The sequence below is a fragment of the Haemaphysalis longicornis genome, unplaced genomic scaffold (assembly GCF_048455015.1).
Source record: "Haemaphysalis longicornis isolate Haplotype H1 unplaced genomic scaffold, Haemaphysalis longicornis Haplotype H1 scaffold_8, whole genome shotgun sequence".
NCBI lineage: Eukaryota > Metazoa > Arthropoda > Arachnida > Ixodida > Ixodidae > Haemaphysalis > Haemaphysalis longicornis.
In genome coordinates, this window is record NW_027526445.1 from 36,632,326 (window position 1) to 36,655,086 (window position 22,761).

Here is a 22,761-nt window from a genome sequence, read left to right on the forward strand (position 1 = left end):
ATATATATATATATATATATATATATATATATATATATATATATATATATATATATATATATATATATATATATATATATATATATATATATATATATATTTATATATATATATATATATATATATATATATATATATATGTATATATATATATATATATATAAAATGTCTTAAGCGTAATAGACACAATTACTTCTTCAAATAGCCGACTAATGGACCGAGTAACTACTCACAATGACGCTCCCATAGCGTTTTGATTATTTTTGTCGATCATACTACCCCAAATACTGACATTGACGGCGTGTTTCGTGTTTATTGCTTAAACCTGCGATTGTTCTCCCCAGAGCACCTAACGCAATGGTGTGTAGCGTACCCTTCTCCCGTATGTTTGGATCATCCATGTAGACTTTGCTCAAAAAATATTTCAACGTTAAACAAATGATTTTCTGTGCTTTCATTTCAGTGATGTTGGCTGCCATGGATCACGCTGTAGGACTGGTTGTCAAAAAGCTTTCAGAGACTGGAATGTGGAAACAGACCCTTCTTGTGTTCCTCAGTGACGTAAGGAATACTATCAAAGTTGTTTGAAGTGCTCTTGCAGAGAAGCGCATTAGTTCTCTTGCTTGGTAACAGCTAAAATAAAACAGGACACAAAAGGAAGAAGGAACGGACACAGCGCTGACTTACAACTCCTTTTGTGTCCTGTTTTATTTGCGCTGTTACCAAGCAAGACAATGTACCAACTCGCCCAGTCATCTGTTTTGGCATTGGTTCTAAAAGCTGCAGAAAAATTTGGGGCGATTTTGTCACAATGGCGGATGCCAGGGAGCAGAGAGTGCGTTTAATATTAATTACAAATGTATTCTGATGTGGTCAACCCTTAGCTTACTCATACAGGTACCTGTCACCACCACCTTCAATTGGTCGGTCTCATGTAAACCCCAGCGTCTGTGAGCCAATGGAAACCAACCTAACCTTCAGGGGCACGCTGTGAAACATCTGCGGGCTTATATTATACATAGGTTCATTTATTAACAAGTCTTATCTACAGCAGGCGTAAAACAAAATGCGATTGCATATGCTGCGCCCTTTGTTTTCCCGGCTAGGTAAGGACATACTTGCTGTTATTACCCCTCTCTGTAAGCGTGAAGGACATGACGTGTCTGCAGGTTCATATATGCTAGCTTCATACATTTCTGTCGAGTGGGCCAGCTATTTGCGGTAATATGTTTCTACTGTAGTTCTTTGAATGTGGAAGGATTTTTGTTCTTGTCGTACTTTAGGAGTATTTATCTTGCGGGGAATCATAAAATGTATGAAGCTGATTACCACTAACTGTTTTCTCTCCTAAAGTTCTTTTCTTCGCAGCCTAGTCCCCAGAAAGTCATTCTGGAAATGACTTGTTTTGGGCTTGATTACGAGCAGTGACACCTCTTTAGTTTTAACGATCTGTCAATTTTGTTTCGAAAGCTCGCATGTGACATGGTGATATATAAAACGGATTACACAAATGAGTCTCTAATGATGATCCTTAAAAATGAATGCGGGTGCTTCCTTGATTAAGAACATATTCTGCAGTTTATATGTCCTTAGCTATTGCTAAATGCCTGCGTAGAAAGTTTAGGCCGTTGAACATGTGCTTGATGTCAGCAGCTGGTGCAACCTGTTGTTAGAACTTCACTGCGTTGTTCATGGTTGTTATTAATCTGAAATACTGTAAAAACGAAAAGCTAAATAAGACAGCATATCCACCAGCTCGCGAATGGCACATAAATCCTAACGGTTTCGATGTAAGCAGACTCCTTGATAAGCATCAAAAATCCAAAATCTGTACCCTCAAAATGCCCTTCATTAAAAACATTTAGTGCTGACTGGTTTTAGATTCTAGGAAGCATTCTATAGTTCATAATTTCCCTTTCCTGCAACAGAAATGGCTTGTGTTGAATAATTGGCATATTTCTCGTGTACTGTTTTGTTCCTAGAATGGCGGGCAGGTGCTGCACGGAGGAAACAACTGGCCACTTCGAGGCAACAAAAACACTCTCTACGAAGGTGGAACGAGGGTTCCGGCGTTTGTCGCGGGCCCTCTGCTGAAACAACGAGGCTATGTGAACTCAAAGTGGGTGTGCATTACAGCCAAGTGCCTTTGAAAAAGGAGTTACAATGTTAAATCCTTATTGCAGAGTAGTTTACAACGTACAACCCTGTTTTTTTAATATAGCGAAGATAAGTGCTCTTAGTTTTCCTCTGCAGTAAATTTAATTGGCCGTGGCGCTGTGAAAAGCCGTAAATTTTGAAGCACAATGATGTTTCATAATAACCTAGCAAATGTTGAAGTGACCGTAAGGAACTAGTGCAGTCGCGAACGTCACGTCCACTATTAAAGCAGACCTCGTGGCTAGGGTTTTTTTTGTAACCGGACTCACAAAAATTCTTGTTTTGAGTATGCAGTACCGTCTGTGTGGACATTATTTGTAGTTTAAAGCAATATTTCTCAGGTGTACCGATAAGATGCGGTAACATATCTTGTACTTGTGGCTTTTCCCAAATCCTATACGTCAGAAGGGATAAGCACGACGTTGGAGACGCGGTATGCGCCTACGAAGTTCTTGGGCAGTTTAGTTCTGTGCGGTGACTTCTTTCGAACGTGACAAAGACTAGTAGCTGAAAAATTTCGCAATTCCAACCTTTCCGTATCTATGGGGAACTTCCATTTTCGATAGTTGTTGTGCGCGTGGTGTAATTGCGAAGCAGTTTCAGTGCGTTTCATTTCATTTCAGTTTCATTTTTGCAGTGGGAAGAGCGCACTCAAAAACATTTTCTGCCTGTCGGTAGCCGTTCACGTGTCATACTTTGCCCTCACTATATGATAAAAATCCTGCTGCTGAGATTTTAAGTTTGGTATCTTTCGTTGAAGGTGTGCATCCGACCTACTGTGCTGCCGAAGGTTTTCTAAGAGAGCGCAAAACGTATTTACGTCTATCTAGTTTCGCAAATGCAGGAACACGGCAATCAAAGCGGAACGCGATAAAAGCAGTGCCCTCATAAGAATCCCAGCAGTAATGGTGACGCAATTGTGGTCTCTCAGTCCCATGAGCTGACAGCAGACAGACTGCACATCGTTCGTGTACGTAATATGTAGAACTTGCAGCACCGTTCACAGGAGTTCACGCAGCTAGAAGTAATTACGAGGCGGAGAGGGGCTCAGTCGGTCGCTGCAAAATTGCAAATGTCCTTGTAGTATCCGCTGATGTTGCGTCACAAACGCGCTGCCGTGACTTTGGTGGTGCCCAGATGCTTGCTACTCACCTACTAACGAAAAAGAAAGGCGCGGTAATTCCAAACGACCTCGTGCAACTGGCATAGAAAAGATCTGATCGAGGAATAAGGTGCCGTGCTTCTCCTTACAACTGTGTGACGAGAAAAAAAAACTATCGGCAATGGTCTAATGCACAAGATTGCATTCAAAACCAAAAGACGTAATGCAGAACAAACACGGTCTCTGCAAGTGGGGGATAAAGAACATAACCAGGACCAGAAAGCTCTTTTTTATGTGGAAGAAGAACGAGGCATATAAAACAATGCCGGTTGTCAGAAGAATTAAGGAGCTGAGTTGGATAGCCAACAAGACCAGGCTATACGCACTTACGGTCCAGAATGCCACCGTCAACAGCATCTCAGACATCCAAACCGCAGCGAGTGGACCATCGCCACAAGTACTTTGAAGAGACGTTTCTAGAATGCAAATTTGAAAAACCAGCCTTACAGATTGCAGTTTTAATCACTTGTAACAAATTCGCTTACCACTTGGTTCGGGAGGAAACGCGTGGCATTTTTCCACAATACAGAACAAAGTAGAAAAATACAGGCTGTATGCAATACAAAAGAAGTGTTGTTTTGCCTCAAATTTTTTAAACACGCCTAGTTGCTCTAGAGTGTTGGAAGACGCGTTAACATTGCTAGGAATCATACATTGTTCATATCGGCTGGTGTAAATAAGATTTCGACGTTCTTGCCGAGTTCCTCAGTTGTCAGCATTCTTCGTCGATTTTTGCCGCCGCTACACTAACCACCGCAGCGTATATTGGCAACAACACGCTAAAACGTCGGTAGGCATCGTGGTTAGCCGAACATCCAATATCGTGGAAGAGTTTGTCATAGTGCGAAATTATTTTAAAATTGCAATTTTAGAAGAAGCCTTCACGTGGAACACAATCACTGATGGTTGAGTCTGAGTAAGCCTAACTGCTGCCCGCACTTAAATTTGGCGGAAAGGAAGAAAAGTTTTCACCCGTGACGAACCGCTGTCGAAATCTCTTCAGAACCGCCAGGCAGTCCGAGAGCTTAAGTAGTTTTGCTAGCAAGAGCGAGGAAACGACCTCATTGAAGGTGACTGTGGCGGTGTGCTGGCTGCAAAAACAAGAAACATTTCTGGTATAAATACCAAGAGGATTGGAATTGTTTCTAGCACATAACCGGTACACTTCTCATGTCTATTTGCGTTTGTTTCGCAAGAAACACTGTTTTGGAAGGTATTTGTGTATATCTATAAAAGGGGAGTGTTACCCGTATTCTGAACACAAAGCTGTCGCCCGGTGATCCTCACAGCTTACAATAAATATTGTAATTACCCGCTCCAATCTCAGCGGCGATACAACTGAGAAGTGCACAACTAAAAAAGGCGTAAACAACCACTTAGATCCGTTTGTGCCGCCTATTATGTTATGTGCGAAAATTTAGTAGTTCAAGTTAGGTAACCCTCTTCAGACATAGCTATCCCGAGTGCACAAATAAATTTTTATGGCTGATGCTGGATTTTTTATTTCTCCTGAAAATTTTCTAAACCTGTTTTGGTAAACCTGCTAGGCGAGAATGGATTACTTAATGCAGCGAAAACCCGTGTTTCTGATAGGTGCTCCCTGACCCTGAGGTGGTGTCACGGTGTCTGACCATCTAAGAATGGAGAAGCGCGCTGATGACGCTAGGACGAAGTTTCAAGCGCCGCAATAATTTTCCTACATCATCGATAAATGGAGAAAAATAAGAGGGATCAAAGAAATACTTACATGCCGTCTCTGCCATTCAGCTGCAAGAAGAAAGAGATGAGTTAGTGTTTTTATATGCGAAAGACCAAGCAAAAGCCGAACAGCAGTTGTGCTGATATGTTTCCCTTTTACGATGCGCTTCTTCCTTGACGCAGCTTGATACACGCTGTAGACTGGTTTCCCACCTTACTGAATGCCGCCGGCAGCGGGAACGCCGTAGTGAACATTGATGGCGTGAACCAGTGGCCAGGCATCAGGGACGGAAATTCCGACAGCGGAACAAGGACGGAGTTTGTCTACAATCTCGACTACAGAGCAAGCAAGTTACGTGGAGCAATCAGGTCAGTGTATGCTTTTCAGAATCGCCAGTGTAGTATAAAATGCTTGTGGCATGTTGAATAGATCAGTTGGTGTCACCTTCGTTATTCTGTAATCGAAAATGTGAATTTTCAATCTTAGAAATATTTGGGTACTACAATGTAATGCAGTTCGATAAAGTGTCGCGTGATTTCCCAGTTTGTCCTACCAAAAATGAGAAAATACCTGAGCATCCTGCTCCTTTTCTGAAGAGTAACTCGTTAGAGGAGGGAGTGGTGGTGTTTAAGGAATACGTACAGAACACCCAGTTACATATCATATTTATTCGAACAATGGATTCAGCCAAAGCCCCTAGCAGTGTCCACAGACGTCCATAACAACAATCTTTCGGGCAAGCGGTAAATTTGGTGCTACCTGGGCTCATATTGTCTTACCATAACAGTGCACGTCTGGAAGCGCTTTCGCTCGAATGAAGCACACTGACACGGCAATGCCGTAGAATATTGCTTAGTTACAAGGCGCAAGTGGTTAGTTACAGCTAAGTGCGTCACATCCGTGCTCTCGTTGCACCCGTTTGCCCGAGGAGATTTTTTGTCGTGACGGTCTGTCGTAGATGCCACAAGTCGTCCTTCTGTGTCTTGGAATTTAATAGTGAGGACACATAAAATGCAATGAACGTCTTTGCCGGGTCACCACTTCTGGCCGGAGTGGGGGACGTTTGTGTGATTTAAAAAAAAGACACTGACTTGTATAGACCCCATTTCAGCGAGTGCTACGTAGAACCCCTTCATCGTAGTTGCTCATGCCGTCTGGTAGAGGAAGCTTACTCTGGGGGCAACCCGCCGCGGTGGCTCAGTGGTTAAGGCGTAGTGCTGCTCAGGACGAGGATGTGGGTTTGATTCCCGGCTGCGGCGTTCGGTTTCTTGTAGAGGCGGAACGCAAAAATTCCCTTGTGAAGGATATTGTTGAGAAATAAAGAAGCGCAGGCAGGGGGCGTCAGTAGGAGAAGAGGAAGAGGAGGATCGGGGTGCGCACTGCCTCTCTAATTGACACCATCACCACATCGGAAGCCAGACGCTGGTCTTCTTTCGTTACACAATTTCTGGTGCCGTGAATCCCGGGAACCGGCGCACGAGCGAATCTACGTTCGACGGCGCAGCGGCTCCGAGGCACGCGAGGCTTGGATACCTTCGTACTGCTTTATCCTGGAAGCCTTGCCCTCGGCCACCACCCCTTTTGGCTCGTGCCCAAGTCCGCCCTTGTCCCCTTGGTATTCGCAGCCCTAGCGTCTTGCTTCATCGACTGGTGCCATGGACGCTCTTCGTATTCGCCGAGATGTCTTGCGAGCGACCGTCTCCGGGACCATGACCGTCCTCGACGCCTTGCTGCGGAGCCAGGCAGCAACGGCCCTTGAACGACAAAATGTCCTCGACCTTATTTTGCGTGACCAGGTGAGCCTTCACCAACTCGACGCGGAAGTTCCGGAGAATCTGAAGGATGAAGAATTTGATGCTGACGTTCTGGAAGCGATCGATTTCGACGAGCGTATCTGCGCCGTGCGAACGCGTGTACGCTTCTCCGCGAGCCAAGACTCTTCTACAAGCCCCGTTCTTCAACCTCAGGCGGCCCTGTTTACCACCCGCATCGTAGCCTCGACTATTCGCTTGCGTCCCGAGGAGGCCCGGCGGACAATGGTCCTGGGTTACGTGCCACCCGTACGGGAAATGACTGGCGCGCGGGTAGAACAGGGAAACGGCGACGGAGGCGCTTCGGCCTTACAGGGTGCCAAGCAGGACACCGAGGTGCTCAGCCAGGGAGAGAGGCTCCAGCAACTGCGCAGTCCTGCTGTTTCCGTGACTGCAGTTTTGGGGAAGTCTCAAGGATACTCCCGGGACCTCAGCATCGGTGACGCGGCTGTCGTTTCTGAGACGGCCGAGCAGCCCTGCCGTGAATCTAGCCTAGTCAAAGAGACTTCTGCTTTGGAGATGTCGAAGTGGCCCCAGACGGATGCTGGCATCACAGACGCGATTGCAACTTCGGAGACATCACTACAGCCCTTTCGCAACCCTCGCTTGGACAACTTGACTTCCGCTCTGGAGACGTCTGACCCGTTCTGCCACGGCCCTAGCGTCGATGATGCGACTCTTGTTTTGGAGACCACCGAGCTTTCCTGTTGTGGCCTTTACGTCGGTGACGCACCTCTCGTTTCGCAGGCAGTTCAGAAACCAGGTTTTGAGTCGAATATGTTTTCATTGGGTCCAGCAACGAAAACGTGGTTCGTGCAGAAGATGGACTCCCTTCAGGGGACAACGAAGCGCCTGCTTCTCCGGCGCTCCGTGAGCGAGGTTGGACTCCAGAGGCGAGCAGCGCCCGCTCTCATACTATCCCGTTGGCGACAAATCCACGCGGCATCAGAGGACGGTTGCTTCCATAGTCGCGACCCCTTTTCTGGCGAGCACGATTCCATGCTGGACGCGCCTTTCTGCTATGTTTACGCGCCCGACCAAAGTAAAGTCTCCTTGTCCGCGGACAAAACAACACTGCATTCGCTGCATGTTCTCTGGGCACTTGGCTGCCCGCATGATCTGTTCCCGTTTGATCCTGGCGGCTGCCTGGCGACTGAAAACCAGGAGCATGAACTCTCTTTCCGGTTGACCGTTCGCAATCTTCGCTTTTATCCCGAAGTCACTTTGATCCAGGAACTCCGGAAGCGCTCGTTGCCCGTGACGCTGGCTATGGGCTTGTACTGCCGTGCTCGAATGACAACGCTGTCTACAGAGATCGATGGCACCGAGACAACCAGCCAAATGCTCCACTGGATCCGCCAGCCAGCCTACAAGCATATATACTGTGGAGTCATGCGCCGCTACGGAAGCCGGACAACTGGTCGCAGTGGGGCGCGGACTTCGCCACTTCCCGTGCAGCTGCCAGCTATCTCCTAACCAACTTGGCGGCGGCGGGAGTGTGTTGAGAAATAAAGAAGCGCAGGCAAGGGGCGTCAGTAGGAGAAGAGGAAGAGGAGGATAGGGGTGCGCACTGCCTCGCTAATTGACACCATCACCACATCGGAAGCCAGACGCTGGTCTTCTTTCATTACAGATATTTCAGCCCACGTTAAAGATCCCCAGGTGGACAAAATAATCCGAAGCACGCCACGATGGCTCGCCTCATCGCCTGTGTTGTTTCGGCGCGTTAAACCCTATACTAAATCAACCAATACTGTGGGGGCAAGAAAATACAACTGCTCGTACGTTGCAGCGAAGTTGTCAAAGTCGACTGCTACAAGCTTTTGGCAACCAAGGGAGCGAGTACTGCCATAGCGAGTCAGTCGGGCTGGCATATACAGCTGCTCAATAGGCACCAACTTTGCTTCTGCAATGAGTCAGCCACTGAACCACAAACCTTGGCCCATATTTACTGTTTTGTTCTTGAGAACGTTGACTTTGCGTGCGAGCTCATATGTAAATAATACTAAATATTGAAGGGTATCACGGGAGTCCGTGAAAACATCTGTTGCGACTATTAGCTTGAACATTTGGTGTAGGTCAGCGCGTACCGCTGCCATCTTTACGGAAACCGATGGTGGTCTGAGAAACAACATGGCGACAATTGCAGCGCGTGTTGTACAAATGCTAATTACTACGGCAGCACATGAATCTATATAATATTTAATCGTTTATATCTAAACATCTTTTCGATGGGGCTGAGCAATGTGCTACGATGCAAACAATTTTCGTGCAAACAGTCAGTCTTGTTTTCACATGTTTTCTGGAAACGTACTCGACAATTCACGAACACAGCTCCCGAGAGGCTGCGGGGGCTTCGTTCTTCTACTTTTGAGGTGGATATTCACGGGCCTCAAAGAATGAGTCGACGCTATGTGAATTGCTGGGAAGTTTTCCACAGGGGATAGCAGAAATCGCCATGACGCCAACAGCAGTAAAATGTCTTATAATGCCCTGTAGAGCCACAACACCACTCAGTGTTGTTCCGTGTCAATGCTTATTCTGTCGCATATACCAGCATTTTCTGGTTGATGGCGATGTCAGGGCAAGGTGAAATAGCTGCGGTGAACAATCCTTACATCTTGTTGGCTGTGTCAGCCCTGTTTATTTTAAAAGTGGAATGCGCAAGACATAATCCCGCATAAAGTATTATAATGACTACATTTTAGGGCGAGTAAGAAGAGTGCTAAATTCGCAGCGTGTCTCCTCACTTTGGTGCAAATGTGATCGATTGTGGATTGCCTGCAGCCTCTTCTGCCACTTAAATCCCTCTGTAGTGTTTTCAGCCAACCTGCTGTTTTCTTCGGTTTTCCCTCCCTCCACGATTAACATAGCGTAGATTCGCTGAGGTCAATTCAGTCTTGCTGTGTTTCACTGCTCGCACCATCCATAGAAACTTTTTTTTTATTGCTGGACTTGTAACATTGCCATCAAGAGACGCCGCACGCCCTTTTTGTATTTTGGGGTCAGAACGGATTTTTCAAGGGGTATCTTTTTATTTGCTCCAGCAGAAATCTCGCAACACCCTATGTTTATTGAAAGTAACTGATCATGAAAAATATATACTGTTCATGTCCCTCAAATATTTGTATTTTCTCAAATAAGTTGGCAGGTGTTAACATTGCAAACCGATGTGGTAGTTTGTAAATGTTACGTTGTATAAACACCTTGTTCAAGAACAGTTCAATGTTTGCCCGGACGGCTCCATCGGCGGAGAGACAGATGGACGTTAGGACGTGCACACCAAATCTTCCGTGTTTAGGTAGACTAAAAAAAGGCTATCGTCTTTAAGAATATTTACGCATGCGTTTATAAATTGCGTTTAGGAAACTATGATTTGAATGGGGCAAATAGAGTGCGATAAAATTTGCTGGTCAGCATTTCCTGCAGTTCTAATTTTTGCGTTTTCTACTCAAATAAGTATCCGCTGCTCCTGTTATTGGAATATGTGTGTTAGCAGCGCTGCACTGCACATAAAATACCAGCTTATTTGTGGCCTGAGGCGTCTTTTTAACTTAAGTTGACAATGAAGTGATCATTGGGTGAGACGTACTAAAACCCTTGACGAACTCTTGTCCTGTTTTTCTTTTCAGATGGCGAGAACTTAAGCTAATTGTTGGTCCAAGCTTTGGTTTGAGTGGTTGGTATAAAGACGATGAAGCGCGACCATGCACAAAGGAGGGCGCTGAGCACGCACCAACGAGAGTTCTTTTCAACCTTACCGGTGAGGCCGCTGTGTGCAATATTTTGTTCGCACTCAGTGACGGTTATGCTTCTAAACGTTTATCCTTCTACAAAATTATGCTTCTAAACGTTTAATATATACATTCCGCGGGAAAATAAGGCGTTTATGAGCTTTGGACTTTGATGGGGTATTTATGAGCTGTCTATTTGCAAAGGCACTCAGATGGTTGGACTCCAGCGTGTTTCCTTTCATTTCAGCTTGCAGTCATTTCACCGACTGCCAGCTACGTAGAGACCAGTAGCTGGGAAAAGATTCAAGTTTATGAAACGAGCATGCATTCAGATATGCGAGGGAGATACGCTGGCTGTAGCCATGACAAGCGCAGTAAAGCTGTCCGTAGCGTTTGATTTATGACATCAGCTCATGTACCTCATCTAAAGACAGAGGAATTCGTTCGGGCGCTACCTGTATATGGGCTCTCGATTCTTGCTAGCAAAAGCCAAAAGTGTGCCTCGAGTTCGCGGCTACGGCGTTGATGTGTGCCCGCTCAGCGGACCGAGAGTGGAACGTACACGTCGAATTCAGCTCAGAATTGCGCACAGTCAGCCAGAGTGTCATCACTTGGATGTTCGAAACTACGCTATGGCTCAGATTAAAAAAAACAGACGACTGGGGACAATGATATAGTACGTTCCTAGGTTGACAAGAATGTTTAGCTGGTAATTCAAGTATTGCCGAAGTGTTACCACCAGCAAAATAGAGGCACTGGTGTACACAATCAAGGCCCGAGGTCTGAATGACGGCTGCATAAATGCCTGCATTTCAACTCAGCCGTCTCAAGCCCATTTTCCCACCCCGATTGAGCTCGCACCAATACGCCTTGGCAGTGCATGTGGTCAGCAAATGCGGGGCGAAGTTCCGTAACTTGCGCATATTCGGAACACTAAAAGAGATCGTGGGTGAGTCTAGAAAGTGTGTGGTAGTGCGAATTTAGGGAAAACGTCCCGCCAAAGAAGGCCTTGGTGTGTGTGCCACCGGGCATAGCAGAAATCGCCATGACGACAGCAGCAGTAAAAAAATTGGGCCCGTCTCCCTGCGAGGGGACTAGAGTAAAAGCGTCGCATATGGGGGTGGGTGTATTGCGTTAACGTTTAGTGTTTGGGGAGTTGGTGGCAAAGAATGCGTTGTATCAGCAGCTTCTTGACGTAGTTTGAATGAGTCAAGGAAATTTCCTCAGAGAGCGCTCGTCAGCAGTAATTTGAATGAGTCAACGATATAAGGCGCATTCGAAGCGTCCCATTCTGTGTCGGCTTTGTGGCGCAGCGGGTAGAGCACCATGTACATTGCGTTCCGCCCGCACGGTCGAGAGATCGAAACCGGGCGCCGGATAGTATGCATTTTTATATAGTAGGGACAACGACGGTACGGACTACGGACGTCAACGCTGGTGACATCGTGAGTTACTGAAATGCTCTGCATTTAAATGTCCTAAAATGCGTTCTGGAGCCACAACACCGCTAGGTGTTGCTCGGTGTCAATGCTTATTAGTCCTGGTACAGTGCACACAACTCGACGTCTCTGAGATGAAATGAAACTACAAAAAACTCTTCAGTGCGATGCTCACCAATATGATAAAAATATTATGTGGAACTCTCCTACTGCTCAACGCGGCAGTAGCGCAATGCCGCTGTCTTGGCATCCATGTTAAAGACGGTTCGGAGAAACAGTGTGCTACGAAAGGAGGTGCGTGGCCTCACCTTTTCCGAGGTGGTTCGTGGAAAGCAAGCATCTTCGAGCGGTTGATGGTGAAAATAGTGCTAGTCAGAATGCTACAGGTACAGTCGCGTAGTATCCAAGACAGCTCTTAGGGTTGCCATTTTTACTTTTTGTGGGTGCTTTACTTGTCTTAAAGAACAGCTACCCACTAACGAAAAAACAAGCGAACAAGCATCACTTGCTTGTGTTGTCCTCAGCCCCGTATACTAGCCATTATATTACGCATTGTCATTCTAGGGGATGACAATGCAGTGTTATAAGACGCACGTTTGGTAAAGTGCGGTGCCATGATTTAATTTTTTTGAGGTGATAGTATTCATTCGACTAGCTAGACAAAAAAACATAGCCGGTCTGCTTGCATCCCACTGAATATCATCACTTTGTCAGGCCCGAAACGCTTTAAAGGAATGTTTAGCGTGGTCAAAGTATATTACAGAATACCATCAGAACGATTTAAAACACCTGCGTTGCTCGTACATGGCCACATATTTGGTGATAAACGATCCTGGGAATAACTGCGAGAATTTATGCATGGAAGGCTGCATCGTTGTTTTAACTACCGTTACGCGTTCGGTGGGTCTTACTGTCGCAAATAAACAAAAAGCTCTTTACGAGCAGTGTCGAAGCCACTAGAGAGAAAAGTTAACACTGAGAGAAAACATGTTGGTGTGAGCCGCTTCAAGGGGAATTAAAGCAAAACATAAAAAAGGCTTCGTATCTGCGTTCTTCGCTCCAAATGTCGCGGAAAGATGACTGTTTTTCTGCCGTCCTAAAACTAAAACCTCTCATGTTTCTTTCTCTTCAACCACTCACGCTGTTGCCCTCTGCTACCGCTATTCCGAAGGGAAATACAATAGTTTGCTGAATTTGATTTTCCCGGATTTCCAGTTCTCACTTGTCATCTGTTGGCGCCATCTGCTTTCATGTTTTAGAGCAGCTCGAGGAGATATGTATTTTCATAGTTTACTTTTGTCGCATATGTTCGTGACAATTTGGAAAGTGCTTGGTTTAATTTGCTGCACGAAAAAAACAACCGCGAGCGTGTATTACTGGCTGAACAACGCCGGAACACTTACTTATGTTCTTATGCCTTGACTGCAATACGTTTGTAACATTTTAGTCGAATGCTGCGGACATTTAGGCGGCATGCTACGGGCTTTACAATTTGAAAACGTCTTATCATAAATACCTCTTTACCAAGAATTGTTTCAACTTTTGGTTGTGCGGATAAATCAAGTAACAGAAATCAGAGAGACAGACAGACAAACCGACAGACCAACTCCCCGCGTCCATAAGTAGATTGAGGAAGACTATCGTCTTCAAAAACGACATGGGCCCTCCCTAGAGATGGATTACGAGAAGAGCCAAGTAGAAAACAAACTTTTTCCAACAGGCCTTCATTGCACTGATTTTATGAATAGAGCGCGAGGGAAGGAGAATTGCGAGCGATAGCAGTGGGGAGAGGGAAGAGTTAGTTGTATGGCAGGGGAAGTAGAAGACTGGTACTTTGACTGTAAAGGCAGCGAAGCAAGCTGGCAGACAGCCAATGTTTTGTATTGACGCGCTATTATTCTTCGCGAGTACCCTAGCAGGGTCTGGGTGTAACGGAAGAAACCGTGAACCGTTTTACCCCCAAAAATAGGTGGATAACAGTTCACAGCATGTTTTTTTTTACACAGATCCATGAATACGGTATTTCAGAGGGTCGAGAGAAAGGAAAACACATAAAACGTGTGCGTCGGCGCTCTTGTCAACACAACCATAAGATATCGTGACTATTACTAGCCTCCGTAATGCAAAAGTTGTGCGTAGTGTGAAATGTAGTCTTGTCGGCCACGGTACATATCTACTACGCCTCAGGAATCGCTCGCGTGATCAGCGAACGTACTGCGGCGTGTGCTAGTCTGGTGTTATCTCGCAGTGCGTCACCGCCACCTGCAAGCACGTTCTTGTAAATGCTGTTTGAAACTCCGGCGCAAATGCCGCGTGATACGGATGAGGAACGCACGGAGGAGCCACGTCTTTTGAAAGTGTGAGGAGGAGGCAGTGAGAGAGACGACTCCATAGCACTGAGTAACTCCACCCCCCCCCCCCCTCACACTTTCGCAGGCGTTTCGGCGATCGTCTTGTGCGCGCTCAAAATATTGACCTCCCTCCGACATTATCGTGACACTTTCGTCCACCGTTTTCTTTGTCTTCGCTCCCTAGGTTACAACGCCGTCGCTGTAGCCATCGGCGCCGCCAAAGCTCAACATCGGCCGCCTAAGTGCTAGCTCACAAAAATCGAACGAAACTGAATGCCCTGCTATAACAGATGGCTGAAGCAGTGCAAGGAGGGAAAATCGAATGAATTGGAGTGAACTTTGGTTGCAATCATCTCTAGAGTAGAGATGGGAGAAGAGCATTAAGAATACGAGGGGTACAGGGGAGATGGAGTGACGTGGCAGAAGCCGTCCAACATGTCGACGACGGTTTTAGCGCACCAAGCAGATACGCGAATATTTTGGCAAATAATGATGCATAGCGAATAACACTTGCATACGCCGTCGGAAAGACGGAAAATTCATACGGATCGGCCAGGCCTAGGTGAAAGGCGTTGCCAGCACTGCATATAGTGTGTCGTACTGCCACCATACACCACAGGCTATGTAGTTCCTTGAACGAAAAGTTTATTTAAGTAACGTCCATGCAGCACGTCACGTACAGTCGTCCAAATGCTTTGCCGGTTAACAAGCATCAAATAGTGGGTGGCCGGGCAAAAAAAGTTGACGAAAGGGTCTTCAAACAAATGTGGAAAACACTGGTGTCCCTATAAACTTGACGTCAGTAAGCTGTTGCTAAATTAGTGTACGCAAATGCAAAATTAGGTGAAAAGTGCCTATATATTTGCGGTAGCTAAGAAGGTGGACGTATATGATATAAACATGGCGAAAACCAAAGCTACAACTTGAATCTCTTTTACGGAGCTGGTATACAAACCGGTACAGAAAACTATAATGTGTGGTATGGGTTACCACAGGTGATAAACAGGTGAAAAACAGGTATGACATCTTTTTCACCAAAGAAAGGGAATGCGGAAAGGAGAGCTAGTGATGTAACTTGCGGCGGTTGAGATCGTTACTGTATTTTGACTAGGTCGTTGATACGTAGACGTTCTAAGAATCCTGTCTGGAGATGTACCTAAATAATTGCATAATTGCATAGTTTAATTTGGAATAATATTTTTCGGTTCACTTGCTTATTGTAAACAAAACGGAGTAGGAAGCGTAGTTTGACGAGAACTATAATAAGTTGCCATGATTAGCAAAATGTGACTGATGGGAATGTGTGGAACATAAAGGGGTGTGCTCTTCTTACCTTGCGCAGCTGACCCCGAGGAGACGACTGACATATTGACCACAATGAAGAGTGAAGCAAACCTTCTTGAAACCGTGCTCAAACGCTATGCCGAGCTGATGGTGCCTTCCCAAAATCTGCAGGACGAACCAAAAGGCCACCCGAGTCTTTATGGCGGTGCCTTGAGCCCCGGCTGGTGCAAAACCCGTATGGTGTCGCTCAAAACCATGGCAAAGCCAACGACCTTTTTATCACAATAAATAAATAAATAAATAAATAAATAAATAAATAAATAAATAAATAAATAAATAAATAAATAAATAAATAAATAAATAAATAAATAAATAAAAATACAGTGTATTTAATTATTCGCCCCTCCAATCGCTGCTCGCCCAATAAATCAAGCTCCCAATGATCGAATAACTACATCATTCTACGTGGCACCAGAAGAGAGAAATTTCACAAGGGGCACGTTCTTGTGCTGCGAACACAACTACGTGGTTTTGACTCTGTAGAGTAATAGCTTGAACCGTTTTTTTTTCTTCTAACAAATCTTGTGGCGGGAAGGATACATTAGAGAAGAAATACTTTCTGCCAAATGTAGCCTGCTAAACTTCTGTTCTAATACGTTGCACTGCATGTGCGGTGTAAAACACTGATGATTGTTGAAAAAAAAACGGTATCAAGCTGCTGTGGGCAATATTTGCCCCACACAAGCCCCATACCTCATTTTGGCAATAACGAACTGAAGCTATCAAAGCTACCGTAGAATGAGCACAAAAAAGCTGGCTTAGCCAATTCTAGTTTAGAAGAACTTTCCGCGAAAAACAATATTTTAAGTAAAAATAGTATACCCTAGCTCTGGTATATGGCGATGTCGTGTATTCAGAGGAGCAGTTGTCACAAAAAATTGTGTTGTATTTCGATGTGCATAATAAACTCAAGAACGCAAATTCCGCATTCTCTTAGGTATTCTGTACTAGCTGCGTTAGGAAATTATGTTTGGTTCATACTAGGCAAGACACATCGCCATTTTAAGCGGAGAGACGGAAGCGTTTTCGTTGTTTGGCAGTGATGAAGAATTACCGACAGTTACGGCACTCTAATGCGTAAAACGTTTAGCGTTTTGAGTTTGAAGTACACTGATGTGGAGGGGATGAGGGGAGGCAGGTGTGGACTTGGCTCGGTGTGGTCTTCTTCATTCATACGCATTACAGGAAAGAACTGGTAGCGCCAACATCTTGCAACCTCCCGGGCGCACGGCCATGTTCAATCTCCTGCGCGCGGCCAGGTTCGCGACAACGTACTGCTGATGATTTCAGATGCGGGATTCCGACGATTCTGCTTAATTCAATATATTCGTTTTGTAGCGTAAGCTGCACGGGCCGAGGTTAAGCAGTTTCGCGCGGGCCGTGAAGGGCCGTTCTGCGCAAGCGCGAACAGCATTGGATTGGTTTTGATCGTGTCGGATCGGATTGGCTTGGATTGGATGGGATTACATTAGATGAAAACGGATAGGATTGGATTGGATTGAATTGGATTGGCTTAGATTGGTTTGGATTGAATTGTATTGTGTTGGATTGAAATACAATTCATTTGGAGTACGGGTGTGTAGAGAATTGGGTCTGCACATTCACCGGTATGCGCATTCCAGAGGAGTGACGCCATAGCCGCGGCAGCTGCACTGGCGCTGGCGCGTGCCTGGCTGGCCGCTGCGTTGTGCAGTAGCTAAGTCTGAAGCTGCGCAATAGCCCCTTGATAGCTGTTTCGCGTGGCTCCTGGAGAGCCGTGCTGCGCATGGGCGAGGAGCAGTGACTGGACTGGACTGGACTGGACTGGACTGGACTGGACCGGACCGGACCGGACCTGACCGGACTGAACACGTGATATTTGATTGGATTGGATTGAATTGCAAATCGTTTTAGCAGCAGTAAGCATGATAATGAGCTAATCCTAGACAACCAGGAAACCTAAGAATAACCAGCTGAACCTAACGTAGCTTACGCTACGTATATCCTGGCATAGCCGAGCTAAGCCACAGCTAATTTTTTCAACAACAAACGGGACGGCTTCCTCAATAAAAGCTGCCTAAACAGCATAAAAATGGAGCAATAGGTTGGTTACAAGGTACAGCAGGCAAGATACATTAGCAACAACAGGAAAACTACACGGTTTAACTTACAAGTTTGATAACCTGCGTCAAAAAGCAGCAAATTTCGTGAATGGAGTTTGAATCCGGACTCAAACTCCACAATCGGATTTGCCAGAGCCATCTGTGGCCAGTGAATACGCGAACGAACAATTTCTGTTCACAAGAAAGCATAAGCCTCACAGGAAGAACGTATCTTTGTCACTGAATTGGTTTAGGAGCGTTCGTCCTACTCCGCTTTACGCGAGTGGAGTGCATTCCTTGTTCGTAGTGGAACCCTAATTTTTCCGGGAGCTGTGAAGGCTAAACTTGTAAACGTGAAAGGTCGGAACGAATAAATCGACTCCCGCTTATGCACGGCTGTTGTTTGAGTCAGAATTGTTCCGTGAAATAATGGCTAGGTAGGCACCCGAGGAAGCCCCTATTTTTTGTCTGAAGATTTGTTTTTCGGGTAATCTGGACAGTCTACGTAGCCGTATTAACGTTTCTTGTTTCAAAAGAGGATTAGAAAAAAAATTGTGCGCTGAAACTCTTATCAAACCTCACGACGTTTGAAAGAACGTGTTTCTGAACTCTGTTGCGAGAGATTCGCACGACACTGTTTTGGGGCTTCAATACGAACAGACGACAGGTTACAATAAAATCGTTTCTCGTCAGATATTTTATGGGTGGTCTTTAGAGCCAAATCACCCGATAAAAAAGTGCGTATGGAAGATCATTTTTTATGAATTTATTTTTTATTCTGGCTTTCGCATCCAAGCACCATAATTCAAAATGAACTTATTTTCATCAATGGGGCCTTCCGTAACGTCGCGCATACGAGCGCCGCTGATAAGCGTAAGAAATTTAGTTAAATTATCATGTTCATACGAAATAAATGGTTATCGTGTACGGAAAGGAGCGATTTGCGTTTGTTGACATAATACATGAGAGATATTTGAAGAAACTAACGATGAACTCTACAAACCTGATAATGTGAACCACATCACAAAATGTACTTTGTGGGGAAGATTACCACACTTTTACATGGCGTTCACTCCGTTGTCCCAAAAATGCATTCAGAGTCGTAAAAATATTTGTTTTCTTTTTTAATCCCTCAGTATTTATTTTTAGTTTCATCAATCCGTAACCCCTGGTATCTACAATCATGCACCCCGAACCACATCGCCTAAGGGAAATGAGGTTGCTAACGCTACTACCAGCACACCTAAAGGGCATTCCCTCGTCACAGTAAGGGCATTCCGCTGACAGTATTGCATGAGTACAAACCTGTGCACCCCACATACAGATATATACTCCGGCATTACTACCTTCAGCACCTCACAGTATCTTTACATTCTCCATGAATACAATCTTCGTTCCGGACTCCTCCAAAGCATTCTTGCTTGATTAGACCGCTATATTACGCCATAATAAGCAGTATATTTTAGCTAGGGTACAAACAGAATTTACTAATTACAATGCTTACACTGTTTTATTGCGCCGTTCTAAGATATAATGTTTTAGCCATGATAAAAATGACAAGTTGATCGTATCCGTTTAATACGAGCTTATCCTTTCTTTTTAAGCCTATTTATTGTATGGCAATCCTGATTCGCCGTTCTGCGAGTACCAGAGAATAATCTGATGGAAGTAAAACATTTGTACGGGATTTGTACACGTGTGGGAAAATACCAGAGATGCCGTAAAATCATGTACCCAGCCGCCGCCGTAGAATTTTAACGTCCTTTTCGAGCTTTCATTTTTGTTTAATTCCTATGTGGGTGTTTTTGTGCCGCTTAGCGGTGCTCCTCCTGATACCGATATTTGGACAGATTGTGCGAAACTGTACGGCTCACTTCCAGTTATAAAGGCTGCATTAAGACTAAATGGGAAAGCCTTAGATGTTTCATCAGGGTCGAGAACTGATGGTCGTAGGTTTAGTCGCCTGAGTGAACATGATCAGATAGTAAGAAAAATGTGCGTTTCTGTAAAGATAAAGAAGTGAATAAAAACACCCTTGCTTTTGCGGTGTTTGAGGCCGGTTGTCCAGAGCTGGAGCAAACTTCGCTGGCCACTGCTCCAACTGGGCACTTTTTCTTCTCTAATGCATATCTGTACACGCTGGCACGACAAGAATCAGCCTGGTGCATGCCCCGTGACAATTGAACGTGATGGCACAAGAGTAGAACAGGTCACTCGGACGAGTGCTCTGAAGCTGGGAAGGCTATCGCGTAATAGCGGCCAGTCTGCCCACCGGATTAAGGGAGTAAGTTGCATGAAATGGCGAATAATCGAAAACAAATGAAACGATGCAAATACTATTCAGCAGTAAATAAGTGTTGAAAATTGTTAAATCTTCGCCTTCTACACGTATACAGACTTTAGTTCCGTAACTTTTTCGTAGAAATTAAACGTCACGACGGACTTCCAAGCCCTTGTGGTTAGTAGAGAGAATAAGTGGTTGATCAATTGCGTGTTTTTTTATGAATGTACAGCTTAAATCTTTTTAATTGGGAATAGCGTTATACTCCCCATACGTTAAAATCGGCGATATCCCAATTCGCACTTCCTGTATGAAATTGATTTCAGTGAAGGTACTGGCGCAAAGAAGGGTAGAAATTATTCCAAAACCAAGAAAGAAATGAAATAGAAGTAGCTGCATATTCCTCCTAGAATGGGCATACAATTTCCTGCATTTCATGAAGAGAAGTGCACCAAAAGCTACAATCAAAGGTATTTCAATTGTCGCAAATGAGTACATTATATTTAGGGCATTATTTAGGGTATAAGCGGGAACGCACGTAGCCAGATATTTTTTTATTTTCACGCCGTCTGTAAACTTCCGCATTTTTCGTCGAACGCCAAAATTGCCACTCAAAGCGGAAATGGGTTACATGGCGTCGGCGTACCCGTAATATGACCAGAAAAATGACCGTCAGTGCAAACACGAACCTCGAAGAGGGCTGTGTGGAATCAGGTATTCAGTCGCCAGCCCTTTGGAATGCGAGTGGAACACGCATCTTCCCGCCGCGGTGGCTCAGTGGCTAAGGCGTTGCGCTGCTGAGCACGAGGTCGCGGGTTCGATTCCCGGCCGCGGCGGCCGCTTTTCTGATGGAGGCGAAAAGCAAAAACGCCCGTGTGTACGAGATTTCGGCGCACGATAAAGATCCCCAGGTGGTCAAAATTAATCCGGAGCCCTCCACTACTGCGCGCCTCATCGTCTGCGTTGATGGAGTAGCTCTGCCTCTTTGCCAGGAATGCGCCTAGTGGGTTGATGGGTTTGGAAACTACTCTCATTCATTACGCGCTTTCAGGAGCTACAGTATCCAAACACAACAAAAAATCAAAGCCCCTTTTTTTATAAAAATAATTTTATGCGCGCAGCTTTCCCCCATGCAACCTCAGTCAACGCCGAAATAAATTCTCTCAAGTACCATATCTAAACAGCCAAACTGCAGCGGCAACTTCATACCCTACCTAAATAATGTATTTTGTGGTATACAATCATCATTGAAAACCGTGCGGCCTTCGGAACTATTGTTTCCATATTACGTGAATGTGAGGTCGGTTATGAGTTCAGTCATACCATTGTTATTGTATGTGGTGCATCATCAATGTAGCCTCCGTGAAACGTATTGTGTGAAGTTGGCTTTCCTGCATTGTGTTTCACTCGGACGTACCCTTCAATAATGATACTTGGAAAGGTCGGCTTTGAAATTCAGGGACATACCCGCCGTGGTGGCTCAGTGGCTAAGGCGTTGTGCTGCTGAGCACGAGGTCGCGGGTTTGATTCCCGGCCGTGGCGGCCGCTTTTCTGATGGAGGCGAACAACAAAAACGTCCGTGTGTACAAGATTTCGGCGCAGGTTAAAGATCCCCAGTTGGTCAAAATTAATCCGGAGCCCTCCACTACGGCGCGCCTCATCGCCTGCGTTGCGTCGGCGCGTTAAACCCTACAATCAATCGAAATTCACGGACATATTTAGGATAATTCACCTGTGGCATGGCTAAACCGGAACACTTTGCTTTGAACGTGGGGGCGCTGTGTGTGTAATGCAAGGTTTGTGGTGAATATGCCCTGTTCTACCGTGACCATGTCTTCGTCAGCTGTGGGATATATGTCTGGCGTGTTAAATTTGCGCCTTACTGGATGCGGTTTTAAGTGGTGGCTTTACCTGGAACGTGCGCATGCATCGTTTCTCTGAGTGCGAAATATTTGTGTTCCTTTCCGTCTTCTTCTTAAGCGTACTTCCAGGACGACCATGTTTCGCGGGTGCATTTAGGATAGGCCCATTCAGAATCAATCCCCGTAGAGGCTGTATATAGTGTCCAATGGTGTAATTGCCGTTTCATTGAATTCGTCAGGCTGCTTCTGTATCACTTATTTTTGTGCGGTACTGTTACCGCGCGCTCAATATCACCCTTTTTCTAATTTATTCTCCTTATAAGGGAGAATAAATCCTTAGAATCATTTCCTACAATTTGCGGCTACCATTTTCACAATTATTGTACGCCGCCAGTGGTGGAATTGTGTCCTTTTTTATCATCTTTATGGGCTTTTTCCTTCGCCTTGTTTTCTTTTTCTATAAAAAAGGAGACTAAAAGGCTTAAATAATCCCCTTGGCTAGCCTACACTGGCGCTTCTAGCCTATACACGCTTTGATATTTTCTACTTATAATTCGCAGAATACCCCTGTTTCAAACAAGTAGTGCGATTGTGTCCTATCATTACGACTGTAATGATCCCTTTTTTGTTGTGTTGTTCTCGTTTTTTCTGCAGTTTTCTTCTTTTTATTCAAGATGTTAGCACACTGTAATAAAAGTGGATTGTTTTCTGCTTTTTTGTTTCCTGATTCTTAAGCTTTGGACGTCTAACATAACGGATATAACCGCTAACTTTTTTTCTGCTTTTGTAAATACATGTTCTACGTATTTCCTTAGGCAATCATGGAAATCTGTAGCACAT

General features: G+C 45.1%; 1 long non-coding RNA gene across 1 annotated transcript; it reads left to right on the forward strand.

Annotated features, from left to right (window-relative positions):
* Positions 1-463: 463 nt before the first annotated feature.
* On the forward strand, positions 464-5,380 carry LOC144149865 (uncharacterized). The gene is made up of 3 exons (XR_013318379.1): positions 464-561; positions 1,983-2,119; positions 5,201-5,380. It is a non-coding gene; the product is annotated as an uncharacterized LOC144149865 (long non-coding RNA).
* Positions 5,381-22,761: the final 17,381 nt, after the last annotated feature.